At 38.8% G+C, this 13901-nt stretch overlaps 1 long non-coding RNA gene across 3 annotated transcripts in view; it reads right to left on the bottom strand.

Moving 5' to 3' along the window:
- Positions 1-13901, bottom strand: part of LOC111769107 (uncharacterized) — a 64634-nt gene that overhangs the window by 20426 nt on the left and 30307 nt on the right. The gene's annotated exons all lie outside the window — the stretch shown is intronic.

Below are 13901 nucleotides of genomic sequence, written 5' to 3' on the forward strand. Positions count from 1 at the left end.
GTAAGTATGTGTTTGAAGGGAGATGTTGTTCCTGCTTGCTTTAGTGCTAACATGGTATTTAGTATGCATTAACAGCAGAGGAGCCTTATGAGAAAACATCCATCAGAGCTCTATTTCAATGCTGGAGCCAGTGCAATCCTATACTGTTTGAACTGGATCAAAAGATAAAGATGATGACTCATCCTTGAATTGAGTTTTGAATTGACTCTCATTGTCATCTTCATGTATTTGCCATTTTGTGACTCATTCCAATTTCCTTCAAATCGATTCTATAAAGACTTCATGTTGTACTCTCTAATCCTTTCATTTCTCTATCTGAAATCAAGTCTTTATCATACTTGATCACAGGGGTGATGAGGTCACATTTTTTACTTTAATTTCCAAAGTGGTTAGGCATTAGCTGGGAACACATTGGGAGCAGCGACAGAAGTAACAGCTAAGATCTCAGTCTCTGCAGTCAAACAAGCCTGGGTTTCTCCCCACTGGCCATGTAATTTTAGGCAATTACATAACTTCTGCAAGTCTTAGCTTTCATCTCTAAAGAGGAACTAACAATAATACTTTCCACAAATGACTGCTGGCGAGGATTAAATGACATACTATATTTAAAACTCTTTGTCATGCCACCCAGTAATCCCACTCCTAGATACTTACCCGAGAGAAATAGGGACATATGCCACCTAAAAACCTATATACAAATGGGGTTTTCAGCAGCTTTATTCATTATTGCCAAAAACTGGAAACAACCCAAATGTCCATCAATTAGTGAATGGCTAAAAAAAGTGTGGTATATTTCTACTATGGAATACTATTCAGCAATAAGAAGCAATGAACAACTGATACATGTAACATGAGTGAACCTCAAAAGATTTACGCAAAATGAAGGAAGCCAGGCTTAAGAGGTGATATACTATATTGTTCCACTTATACACCATTCTAGGAATGGCAAAATTATAAGCACCAAAAACACTTCAGTGCTTCCAGAAGCTAGGAGTGGGGGTAGGAGACTGACCAGAAAAAGGCACAAATGAACTTTCTGAAGTGATGAAAATATTCTATATTTTGATTGGGTGGTGATTACATGATTGTTTACATTTGTGAAAATCACTAATGATACCATTAAACATTGATTAAAACCTTTTAAAAAATGCTTCTTGAACAACGTGCCCAGCACTAAATAGGCACTTAATGTTATTGTTGTTGTTAACATTATTATTATTGTCTAAGTTGACAGTAATATGGAAAAACTAATAAATTAGGGACTATTCCATTTATTGTAGAACATAGGTTAGGATTTAGTCTATTTAAGAGTCCAGAATTTTTGTTTCTATAGATTCCATATTTTAACTCAATAAAGTGAAAGGTCTTGGGTGGAATGTTGCTAAACAGCAACGATCATTACAAACAGCAATTTTGTTGGTCAGATATGAGTTGGATATTTGAAGTGTTATATGTGTAATGCCAACTTGGTGTGAGGCCAGAATGACAAGGCCTTTGAGCGGCTGTCAAGGTCCTTTTCCACTTGTCAGATTTGCACATCCAGGAACTCAGTTTTTATGTGCTCCCTCTGAGGTGACAAGGTTATAGGAGACTGATTTACATGAACTAATCTCGGAAGACATTGATGTATAAAGGTGACATCACTCACCAACAGAATTATAACTGCCGCTTGGCTTAGCACAGTACTGTGCTCTGTTGGGTCCTCAGAGTTTCTCCTTATGGGCAGATCTAAAGCGAAGACGGAAACGAATCAGGGAGAAGGAGAGCAGTTAGTCCTAAAGGACGTATAATCCAGGTCAGAGTAAAAGCCCCAGCAATCATTCCTGTTTTTATAATTCACCAGAATTGACGTCTTTGTTTATTAAACAATGAGGGATAAAAACCGATAAAACCTTGTTGGCAACTCTTTTTCTGTAGACTCCATGCTCCTTGCTCTGTCTGTCTTCAGATCTGGCATGTTACTTTTGACAGAAGTAGCTTTCTTGTTTGCAATCACACTTGTTCTTTCCTCCTGGAGATTTTGCCTTTATTGAATGTCGTGTTCCCAAGTCACCTCTGCCCCACACTGAGAGCTCTCATCTAATGTTACTTCGGCAGGGAGTTAATATCATCCTTTCGTGGAGTGTTTTCGCTAGTTGAACAATAAAAGAATGTTTGGGTTATCTATTGCCCATAACAAACCACGCCAAGCTGAGTGGTGTAAAATACAGCCATCATTTGATTATTAGCCCTCCTGGTTTAGAAGGCTGGCTGGGCTCCGTTAGGCGGTTTTCACTCAGGGCATCTCATGCAGCAGCAGTCAGATTACGGCAGGAGCTGGAATATTCTGAAAACCTGCTTCTCACATGTCTGGCGTGTACGCTGGGAAAACTCACACAGTTGGAGTTTGGAGCTTCTAGAAGCCCCTAGGCATGTTACTTTGTCTCTATGTGTCTGTCCACATGGTCTCTCCAGCATAGCAGCACCTGGCTAGCTGGACATCTCACAGAGTGGCTCCAGGCTCCAAAGGCTCCTGTCCTAAGTGAGAGGAGAGCCAGGTGGAAGTTGTACTGCCATTTATTGCCCAGCCTCAGAAGTCATATGGCGGGCGGCACTTCCGCCATGCTCTTGTAGTCAAGACAAGCACGCAGACCCTCCCGGCCCAGGTTCCAGGGGAGGGGACAGAGACTCCGGCTCCTGATAAGGATGTGGCAAGGTTCTAGAGGAGCACATGGAACTGGAAATATTATTGCAGACAGTTTTGGAAAATATAATCTACCACACACAGTAACCCTAATTTTTAGTTATTAGAGGATTGAGGATACTTTATGACATCTCAACCATGTGCCTATTTCCAGGAGCACTGTACGCTAAATACATGGTTCCCTTCCTCAGCTCCTCTCACAGCCCTGTGGGGGGCAGTAGAGGGTATAGGGATTGCAAATGAATAGATGAGGACATTACGATGAGTTAAAAATTGATAAACATCACAAAGTATGGAAATACTTTGGGATCTCTCACTCTGACCTTAATAGTCAAATGCTTTTCAAAATGAAATTGGTGATTAAAAGACAAGAATACACTATAAACATTTCTTTTAAACAACTACTTGAGTTGGAAGCCACATTTCAGATTTGTGTCAGGAAGTGACTACCCTTATGTTTCCACACGGTTAAGCCCTTCTTGGCAAATTTTACTGGCAACTCATTACAAGATAAGCCATAGAAGTTAGATGATAACTGTATAGATAGTAACAGATTTACCCCTCAGGAGGTACATGTTTATATTTCAAGGAGGGGATGAGACCCAAAGACTTGGAGACATTCTGGAGGTTGTAAACTCAGATGATTGTCTTCTCTTTCCCCTGGTGACATTTATTTATATTTCAAAGGATGGCAACTCAGGATCCTTCTTCTCTTCCCAAGGGAACTTTGTTTTCATTAGGGAAAGTAAATTTATGCCTCACACTCAGGAAGGGAAATTTTATACAAGCTCCCAGATTCATATTTTGGGGGAGGTTTCTCGCTACAGTACAGAACCTGGTATGTGTGGGATGACATCCTGCTCTCATCACATCTCTCCAAGGGAAGAATTGAGGCAAAGGAGAAACAATAAGATTATTACTGTGAATAATAATAAGCCAGCCCTGGTGATCTAGTGGTTAAAACTCAGCACTCTCACTGCGATGGGTCCATGACTATGAATCCCAAAGTCCTCTTGACTGGTCCTGCCATGGGGAGAGAAGCCTTAATTCTCATAGACGATAGGTACAGACTCAGTAGGGATCATGGATACCTCTTTCATGTTGATATACTACAAGATCAAAAGTTTGAAAGAGACATAAATTTTGTATTTGTCTCTTCCACAGTGCCTTTTTAAGAAGTACCGGTTAAATTGAATTCCATTAATCCATAAAAATCCAATTTAAAGGCAGTGAAACTCTCTCCTGCTTAACTCAGTCTGCATCTTATCATTTACAGGAACTATTTGTACGAGAGACCACAGTTTAGAAATACAGCATTTTACCCTATTGATGTCAATAAGCAAAAGCACATCATTTTCACCCTCCTGTCCCTTTTTCAGGCATGGCAGCAATCACAAAGATTTAAAATCTTTGCATGTGGCCGCTAAATTTTCTCTAATCTTTAAAACTAAGACACTGAGCTTTTGTCAGTCCTACTCTTACTAGTGTCAACAAAGATTTCTGGAATACAAGAATTTAGTTAGGTAAACTTTATTGCTCAGACAGTTTGCAAACTGGGGAAATGTGGCCTTCAGCAGCAAACCAAAAGTATGCTCTGGGAGAACAAAGAAAGGGGCCTATCTTTTAAAGAAAAAGTTCCCACCCAGGTTCCCACTCAGGTTCACTTATGCAAATGAGGGATAGAAGCCTGCTTAGTCCTGATTGGTTGGATCAGGTCATCCTTTAATTGCTTAGGTTCAGGTAGCTATTAGGGGCTTTTGTAAAATCAGGATCTTTGGCAGAGTCAAAGCTTAAGAGTACATTCTGTGGTTTGGTTTTTCCAAGAACAGAATATGTGACTGCATCCTGGTCCTGTCATGGCCATTTGACTCAATTTTGGTTTTAGGTCCTTATTAGCCACAGAGTCCATCAGGTTCTCAGGTGTCCAGCCAGGTACTTGTTATAGGTCAATTAAGTCTCAGAGTGGAAGTTCATGGAGGTTCCAGTGATAGCCCTGTTGAGGGCCCAAAGATGTTGAGTCATCATGATTTGGATTGAAGTCTTACAGAGGCATTTGTGGAAGCAAGCCAGAATTATTTTAAAGAGCAATCAGATGCTTAGGTCTAAAGCCAACTATAATGTGAAGACCTGGAGATCCAATCATAAAAGTGACCCCAGACCAGAGGCTAACCAAATAAAAAGATCTGGGAAGTTAAAGTCAAACTAGTGCAGGGGTGGAATCTGAGTGGCCTTGCTAGGCTCCTTCCAGTCTACCACACATCATTTACATTATACTCTAGGTATCTACAGTATTCACTTTTTCCTGAAACAGGCCTTCTATCTTAAATTCTTTTAGACAGTTAGCAGGAAGGTCAAAGTTTCTTTCTGAGTCTTTTGTTATTAAAAATAATCAAGCCAAAGAGATACATTTTGGGGTGGCAAATTCTGATCCCCCACATTCATGCAGTTTGAAATGTCTCTGGTGATGTCATCAGGTGTTCAGGTAAAATTTTTGAGTGCCTTATACAGCAACAAGCATGAAGATTGTCTAAACATGGGCTATTGTGGTGATCTCTCTTAAGCTTATATCAAGTTGTTAAGCTTCAGTTTGCAGGGCTTCAGGAAAAAGAGTGGTTTCAGTTCTCAATGATTCCAAATAAAAAGGATGGAAAAAAATTGAAAATGTTAGTTTGGAGATTTGTAGCAGATATTTGAGGGAACCAGAAGAATTCAAGATCCAGTCCAGTTTACAGGTGGAATACGAAATTTTGAAGACAATTAACAGAATTAGAATCTAATATCTACAAATGTGTACTATAGTTTCTACTGAAACATAATTTTTCTCTCTAAAATCACCCTCATTTTTATCAAAGATAGCCAAATTAGCACTAATTTGTTTGCAAAATAAGTCTAGTTTCAATAAACTTGGCCCAATTCTTTGTGTAAGTTAGCTAGAATAGCAATTGATCATATAGGCCCTTTTAAATCTGCTTTGCTGGAACTTTTAATATGGAATCTCAGATTAACTTTAAAGGACTCTTGAGGCCAGGAAAGCCAAACCAAGGACTTGTCATCAGACTCCATCTGCAACGCCTATATGAGTGAATTCCTCTCGTCTTGAGGTTCCCCAAAACATCTTGAGGTTCTTGCACCTACCAGGAAGTGACCTTCTTTACTCTTCTGGTAGGGTTGCTGAGACCCTTTAAGCAAGTTGCCAAGCCAATGTTTCCAAGTGGCTTTGTTGTTCTATAAAGTCAACTTTTGTTCCTTAAAGCTGTCTGGTCATATCTGAGTCTATGTATGTTTCTCTCAAATATAAAATTCCAGTCAAAGCTTTGGTAATATAACCAGTATTTCCAATTGTGTTCTGTTCTAGGGAGAACAGATTCTTATTGAACTTATGAAAATAACCATATTGCCATGAAAATAAGAATACACACTCATCAAGAGTTTCCAAATTCTGAAGGCATCAGGTAGGGATAAAAAGATAAATATTTCAGTTCTGCTTACAAAGGTACAATTACCAAAATGCTATAAGTCACAGTTAGCATAAGAGAAAAGAGAAAAAGGTTTCCTTAAGTCTGGAAAAACAAAACATTAAAAAAATCAGCAATATTTCAAACAAAAGTAGTAAAAATTATAATCATCCTCATAAGTTCATTCAGTCCCATGTAAACAACTCTTGATCTTAATCTTTGTTAGCAGTTTCATGAAGTCATCAGTTTCTCCGTTAGAGTTCTGTAACTTCTCACCTAGTTCAGTTTTATGATCTGAAAGTTTATCAGAAACTTGTATTCTAGAATAAAGTCAAAGTCCTGTCCATGAATCTCTCTGAAGATGGAATATATTTGCAAAAGCATCAGAGTAAAGCAATAACTGTCCCTAATTGACAAAAGACTTAAAGTTGGCAATTAACAAAGAAATTTGGTTATTTCTGTGACATACAACATTTTAAGATAATAACTAGAATTAAGAATGATAACCAGGACAGATCAGAAGATCACAATTTTAGGAATGTTACATAATTTTTTAAACACTTATTAATAACATTCACCCATGCAACATAAACAAGACTTATCATCATTTATTTGACAATGATTCCCATGCAATTCAACAGACCAAACAAACCTAATTAGTTTAATATCTCCCACTTTATGACAAATGGAAGAGGAAAAATTCTTTGAGAACCCCCAAGGGCTGCTGGAAACCCTCAAAGTTACTTTCAGGTCAAATTAAGTAGTATATTTAAAATTTGAATTTGGGGAAAGGATCATAGGGCACTGTGATACAATGCTTAGGTATCCATTTAACCAAAGTGACAACAGAAGATGTTAAAGGCAAACATAGAGAGTTAAATGGTTAAAAAAAAAAAAAGAAAAGAAAAACTGTAGTTCTTTTAATAGAGAGACCTCAGCTTTTTGAACATAGGAAATCATTTTGACAAAACAGAATTTCTGACTTTTAGGTAGACTTACTCAAAAACAAAGAAAAACATTTTATAATCTCTCCATCAAGAGCACACTAAAAATTCAAGAAAATTATCCTTTTAAGAAAGAGAGAAAATTAAACTCTAATTTTGTACCAGCTTACTTTTGATATTAAAACTCATTTACCTAATTAAATTCACTTCAATCTTAGCTAACTTGACCACGTGCAAAACTCTTTTCTCAGAGTTCCTCTTCCACAAACCTTCTATACCTTTTTTTCACTTAGAATTTGTCTCATGCTTTCCCCTCTTCTTAGCCTCTCTTTAAGAGAAAAATTACTTTTTTTTTCTGGAATGAGTTTTACTTTAGGACAAATTTATTTTCTTAACAAAGCAAACAAAAATATCTCCATTGCTTATATCTCCTTTACTGAAAACATATACCTTACTTTCCTTGTATACAGAGATATTTCCCTTATTAATTTTTAGCAGCTTCAATGATATATATTAATTAGAATTCTTGACACTTATAAAACTTAATTTTTAGTGAAAACTAAGAAGTAATTATGAACTGTTGTTCACATTAGCATTTGGTGGCTTGGCAAATTTACAAGTACTTTTTATAATTTCTAGAAACATATGTTACTACATAGTATGATCTTTCAAAAATGCACAAGACAGGTTTATTAATAGACCCAAACATTTGTAGTTTATTTGTAATAAGAAGACAAAAGTAGGTAAACTTATACTTGTTCAGCAATTAATAATTCAGTATATTATCCTATTTGAAAATGATCTAAATATTCCATGAATTTTCAGTCATTCAATTTAATCCAGCAAAACTTCAAAGTTTCAAGGTACCAAAGAGATTTTGGAAGTTGTTTTAAATACACGTGTCATAAAATATAATTATTTCTGAAAGTTTATCTATACTCTTACCTCATTTAGAACTATCTAAATCATTTGTTCCCAACAATTATGTTTAGATTACCCATGAAAATTTCATGAGACATTACACAAAATTAGCTATCATTCTAAGTTATTATTTTTGCCAAAAAATTTGTAACAGAGATAACATGAGCTTATTTGACTAGTAAACCCAGGCTGCATGTCTGCATCATTTCCAATGTTGATAACTTTGAAGATATGTCTATTTTAATCAAACCAACAAACTTAAATAAGCTTTTATTTACCAAAGATTATTTTATATGTTAACTTGAAAAACATTTGGGTTAGTTTCCATTACATTTTGAAGCACTTTATATAACCTCTTACTTTAAGCCAGCTAAATAGAGCTCTTAATTTTGGTCATGCCTTTTGAAGGTAGAAAAATATCTCACATTTACAACACATACATAGAGACGTACATGAACACGCAGGCAGACACAGAAACCTATTTATAGCTTCCATTAAATTTTCACTATGTATCAGGTACAATACAAATCTCAATAGTCTATAAAAGAATAGCTGAATCCAAATTTTGTTTTAACAGTGGGAAAGAGTTAAGTTCACCTGCTAAATCTTTTTACTGATATTTTTGAGGAGGGCATTTAAGATTTTGCTGCCGTTGTTGAATTTCTAAATATTTCCTCTCCCTTTTTGTAAGAAAAAGATAGTTGCCTTAAATTTCTCAGATACTTGGGTTGTAGTCTGAATAATATCTAAAGGCTGATCCACTCATCCAACTACATTTTCTTCTTTGTATAAGGGGAGTTTTAACTAAGAGGTAAATCAAAAGATTTTTATGTTCTAAAACTTCAGGACAATGTGCCACAACTCTAAAAGGTCTGTACAAAGTGTTTAACAAAGGCGCTTTTTCTGAGTGTACAATTCAACCCTAGACCAATTCACCCTGGGGGAGGGAGGGGTCCATTATCTTTTCTATTATCCCCCCCTCACATATCAGCTTCTAGTTTCATCTCACACTGGCAAGCCTATTGACCCCACCTTAGCATGTTTAATTAACATTGCCTGGAGGGATGGATTTATATGCTCTGTTTTACAATATCAGGCAGGTGACAGTTTCCCCAGTGAACACAATGTCTATCCCCACACTGCAATCTACAATACTAGCAGGAAAAAGAGATACAATCATTTCACATAAAGCCCATTTAAATATACCAATTCTCCTATAAAATTTTATCAATTTCATCAACTCTTACACCAGTAGTCATAGGTTTCATTAGGACTTCATCAACAAGTCTCAGTCTCATAATATTGGGTAGGGGAAGTGTTCCTGACCAGACATAACATTTATTTCCAAAAAACCACTCAAAGTTGACATAACCTGTTCACATAATGCTAGCTCAAACATCTTAATCTTAACCTCTATAATCTTATCAACCCTTACTCTTTTATGTTTTCTCAGTCTAATTGTAGCCTGAGTCAGAGTCCCACCAATGGGTTTTGGTATCACAGATCGTGGGGTTCCTGCATCAAGGAGTCTCAGAAATTTTTCTTTTTCATCTCCCAGTTATTTTACCCACTCCTGTGCAAAAGGCTTTGAGTTCCCAGCAAGAGGTCAAGTCAAGGGACTTTGGCCCATTTGTCAATCTTTCACTTGATTAAGCAGCCTAACTGTTGCTCCAAGGAACTGTTGGTCAGGTTTCTCATTGTGATTTCTGCCTTCCAGCTTTTTAAATTTCCTCCAACTGGGGTAAATAGAGTGGACTTGTTTGGAGCCCTTTAATGTTGAGAGGGCCCGTAGGGGGTCCCTTTGGCCTGCCTGACCTTAGGCAATACTGTATTAAACCTTTTTGTAACTCCATCAATGTCTAAAGGTTCCCATCCTGCTGGGATGAGTCTTGTAACTCTTCCCTTTCTGATTCCTCTTTGTTCCCTCTCTTTAATATTTACTTTATTTACCTAATTTCCTAGAAACCCTTTTTTAAAAATCCACCTTGTTGAGAAGAGTTCCTTGATTCTCCCCTCAGCTTCTTTTTATTCTTTTGTTAATTAAGTTAATGCTTTCATTAGCATCTGTAAGGCCATAAGAAGAAGCTGAGACATCAGATTTGATTAAGTTCTTAAGCTTGTCGTTATCTCTCTGTATTTTCTTTTAATTTGGTCTTTCCATAGGTACCAATAAAACAGCTGTTTATGATGAGAGCCCTCTAAAATTTGTTTTTCAATTTAGAAGTTTTTCCAATTTAAGGGATCCATCATCTGGCCATTGACGAGTAGGATCTTAATAGCAACTCAAACCAATAATCCTTTTATGGCTTAACGAGGAATATAAGAGGTATCCCCAAAAGAGAGAGCAAAAAAAGCAGCCCTCACAAGGTCCAGAAAGTTTACTCCAAAAAATAACCTAAGAAAGCGAAGGAATTCATTGCACGGGCAGTAAAGATGGTATAGGAAGAACAGTCTCTCCAGTCTCCCATGGAAATGTGGGAGGCCTACAGTCACCAACACGCTAATCTATGGCATGGGGCAAGTGCTAATGGAATGAGATTTTTCTAGTACTAACAAGCAATGATGGTTGAGACGACAAAGACCCCACATGAAGTGGGACCCTTTACGACAAACTCCCCTGAGAGCTGATACAGCCAGACAAACAGAATGTGTCTCACAATCCCAATCTGTTCAACTGGCCACCAAGATGCATGCTGGTATGTACATCATCCAGATAGTGGAGACCAGAGAGGTCACAAAGCCAAACTCTCAAGACACAGAATAAGACAAAAGAAAAAAATCTCATCATATGTGCACGTTAACAACTTTAGCTAAGTCTTGGGTCTCCTGGAGCCAAACTAATATCTAAGAGGGATGTGCCATGGGTTGGGAATTATGTGTTGTTTTACAGAGTACGTCATTGAAGGAAATTTCCTTGAGGTTGGTAGGCGACCTGTGTGTGTCATCTACTCCATTCTGTGACCAACTAATCCTATCAAGGGAGTCTTCTTGAGGTGGTGAGCACCCTAATGGCTCTTAAATGCTCAACCTGTGCCCACAAATTTTGCAGCATTTTGGCTTCCAAGGTGTCCCTTAGCAATAGATTTTACCTCATGTGCATATTAACCCACAGCAAAGTTTACTGAAGGTCAGCCCTCGCAACAGACTTATAGGGTCTATGCCTGTTTCCAGTCCTACAGTTTTTCCTTTTTATGACAAACAACACAAAAGACAGACAAGGAAGAATAGTGACCCTCTTTGGGAGAAGGATCAATAAACCAAAAAGTGCTCAAACTAACTTTCCCAGAGTAGCTGAGTCCAAAATACTAGCTTCACAAATATTTTCTCTTACTAATCTAACTTTAGAAAAGGAAAAACCTTACCACTCTCACTTTCACTGGACCCTGCAGGCAGAGATACAGGAGACTGACAAGGTAAGAGCTCTTATCTCCTGCCGGCTCTTGCCAGAGGTCCAGGATCTCTCAGCTGCAGTAGTCTCAGAGTGAGCAGCATGCAGCCAGTTAAGTTTCCTCTCATCTTCATCGTCAACTGTAGGGGAGGAGGAACTATTCCTCTACCCTCTAGGTTCTTCTGGCTGGCTTAAGAAATAAATTGACATGAGACAGATTAACAGGAGAAAGTCAAACAAATTTAATCACATGTATACGTGGGAGAAACCCAGGAAAACTGAGTAACTTGCCAAAATGGCTGAAGCCACCACCTTAAATACCATCTTCAGCTAAATACAAAGGAGGATGTTGCAGGTAGTGCTTTTGGAATTTAAAAGGGAAGAAGGCAATTCACATGGAGGTGGAAAAGCAAATGTTTGCTAAACAAATGTTTGCCATGCCTTGCAAAGACAATGAGACATGGAGAGGATTTGATCAAATGGGCCTGTTTCAGGACTGGGACCCCAGTCAGATTAAAATGGTCTAAGGGGTTCTCCCACTCAGCAGCTTTCATACATCCTTGGGCCGGGACATTTCCAACCAGCATGTGAGCCAATTGGTAAAGGTCAGAGAAGCCAGGTTGGTAAGCACTAACCATAAGGCTAAAGTGGTGTTGGAATTCAAGGGAATCAACCTTAGGATTGGGAAAATCTTTAACTAAGGCTAACAATTCAGATTTTGTCCACGGAGAATGAATGACCTGTCAGACCCCATTTCCTGCAGTGTAAGTTTGAACATTGAAAGTGGCTATTATGGAGGGAGGTGAATTGGGTTCAGAAAAGGAGGATGGGGCAGGGATTTGGGGGGGATTTGAAGCAGGGGAGTTCAGGGACAGAGGGGTAGGGGTGGGCAGCGAGAGTGGAATGCGAGGACGGGGGAAGCGGTTTGAGTGGCAGGAGGAGCGGCAGATCTGGTTTCATTTTCGCTAGCATGGCCACTGGCACAGTTGTCATTTTCTAATTTGGCAAGTCTCTCATTTAATTTGGAATTATTTTCTTTTAAAAAGGCAATAAAGGATTCCTGATTTTGTTTAGAAGCCTCAAAATACCAGTTAAAACAGATTTCCCATTGGTCCTGGGAAGTTCAATATGTCCTTGTTTCTAATTGTGCATAGAGAGAAACTAATTCCGGGATTCCAAAAGAACCCCCCAATTGGCCTGTACAATTTGAGATCATCCCTGATGATCTTAGTCCAGAGAACAAGATATTTATGAGACCCAGGGCCATGATTGTTAAACATAAACCCAGCCCGGGTACCAGAGAGTGGCTGATCAGCAGAGGCTGTCTTTAACATGGGTTTCCTATGTTCAGCTCCAGCAAATTTTATCTTTCTGAAAGGAAACTTCCCGTTGAAAAACCTTACTTGCCATGACCAGAAATAGGAAAGGGGGGATGGGCGCCAGACAACTGGATCGGATCCCTTCTTTCCCCTCCCTGAACCTGGATCAAGGGACCCCTCAGGCGAAAAGCTTTCTGAGACCTCTCCCTGAAAATGTGGGAGGTCTTGGACCTGAAAGGCCATACCCAGCCATCTCTCAACACCTCCGAGAAGCAACTGAGCTCAAGGGGCTCCTGCAGGCACTGATGTGTTGGTCCCAGATGGTGCAGGGAAGGGTCCAGGGGTCACTTCAGATCCCACTTCTGATGACAAAGGATGTCAACAAAAATCTCTAGGATACAAGAATTTAATTAGGAAAGTTTTATTGCTCATACAGTTTGCAAACTAGGGAGACATGGCCTTCAGCAGCAAACCGAAAGTATGCTCCAGGAGAAGGAAGAAAGGGAGCTGTCTTTTAAAGAAAAGCTCCCACTCAGGTCGGTTTATGCAAATGAGGGGTACAAGCCTGCGTAGTCCTGATTGGTTGGTGCAGGTCACAGTTTTATTGCTTAGGTTCAAGTGGCTGTTAGGGGTTTTTGTACAATCGGGAATTTTGGCAGAGTCAAAGCTTAAGAGTACAGTCTGTTTTTCTCTAGAACAGGGTTTGTGACTGCATCCTGGTCCCTTCACAGCTACTTGGCTCAGTTTTGGTTTTAGGTCCCAGTTAGTTATACAGAGTCCATCTGGTTCTCATGGGTCTTCTTTATTTCATTTCATCTCACACTAGGTTTTCATACAGGGTTGTGGATCTGAGCTGCAGACACGTGGTGACTTGAAGAAGAGCTAAGCAGTTTCTCCTCAGGTCTAAGATGACTATTAATAGGTTAATAGCAGCAAGTGCTTCCTAAGTCCCAGTACACGGCCTGCAATGGAGGCTGTTCAGTTCGTTCCCTCCACACATCACAGATGAGACCCTATGAATAAGAGCAAATTCACTACACTGACGAGGCCTGTCTTCTGTTGATTCTCTGCTAAAATGTAAGCTGCCTTCCGGCAAATAATTATGAAGACTCCCAGGCACGGAAGCCTAAGTAGCAATTCTCAGAGAACAAAGCCGATTACTAAATAAATTGCCTGACTCTTAGCAGCACT

Source organism: Equus caballus, chromosome 19 (genome assembly GCF_041296265.1).
Source record: "Equus caballus isolate H_3958 breed thoroughbred chromosome 19, TB-T2T, whole genome shotgun sequence".
NCBI lineage: Eukaryota > Metazoa > Chordata > Mammalia > Perissodactyla > Equidae > Equus > Equus caballus.